This window comes from Wasmannia auropunctata, unplaced genomic scaffold, assembly GCF_000956235.1.
Source record: "Wasmannia auropunctata unplaced genomic scaffold, wasmannia.A_1.0 LD276048.1, whole genome shotgun sequence".
Lineage (NCBI taxonomy): Eukaryota > Metazoa > Arthropoda > Insecta > Hymenoptera > Formicidae > Wasmannia > Wasmannia auropunctata.
In genome coordinates this window covers 1-1,004 of record NW_012086842.1, presented here as the reverse complement: position 1 = coordinate 1,004, position 1,004 = coordinate 1, and the positions used below count along the sequence as shown (strand labels likewise).

The window sequence follows — 1,004 nt, the reverse complement described above, 5'->3', positions numbered from 1 at the left end:
GAGTAATGCCATCATTTTGTAAGGCATGTACAGCAAGGAATAGTAATTCAATGATTCGATGAAACATCTTGTCATATGCTCCCATTCGGGAGTAACTTTCTTAAGATTAGGCAATAGCCAATATTGATAAAAATCTCGAGTGCGCTGCTTTATTTCCTCAAGACTGCCGCGACAGAAGTTGTACCTGAGAAAATTATACGAATATAAAAATTTTAGAAAGGGCATTCTAAACGCCTACAATTTTTACTAACGCTAAAAAATATATACCTATCTTCCATTCCGAGATAATATCCGTAACATCTCTACATATGGCAAAAAACCTCGACGTTTTCATCGGTTGTGTTATGCACTCCAATCAATTGCGGACAAAGCAAAACTAAACTTATGAAACCGAATTGTACGCCTGCCATGTCCGCGTTATTAACACCTTTCGGCTTGTATGGTGACTTGTCAATCAGGACGATAGGAAGTTGTCCGTCTTTTTCAAGTGGACACGCCGCAGCGAAATCCTGTAAAAACAACTCACGATCCGGACACCACGGCTCCGCGATTTTGGACTCGTTGTCGATTTGCTCGTAATCAAGCTTGCCCAACTTTGATTGTATCATTAAATGCATTTTACGCGTAAATTGCATATCTTTATAAGCTGGCGTTCCTTCAATCCAAGGCTCACCTTCATACCAACTGATGAATCGTATGGTCGAGGTATACCTTGCAAGTTAATTACATTATTATGATTAATTTAACAAAAAATGCACATTAATTTTTTAATGTTATGTCAGAAAATTAGCGTATAATACCCTTAGAACGTATATTACTGGAAGGAGAATAAAGTGCTGAAGCCAACATCTGCGCGAGAGAGAAAGGTATAGGCAATTCTCCTTCCAGTAATATAATACCGTATAATAATATTTATAAAATGTAATCAAGAGAAATAATATAAATATAAAAATATAATATTAATAAAATATACATAATATAATATACAAAAGATCGGAAGAGCA

At 35.7% G+C, this 1,004-nt stretch overlaps 1 pseudogene; it reads right to left on the bottom strand.

The window, feature by feature from the left end:
* Positions 1-3: 3 nt before the first annotated feature.
* On the bottom strand, positions 4-711 carry LOC105461878 (annotated as a pseudogene).
* Between the last annotated feature and the right edge of the window lie 293 nt (positions 712-1,004).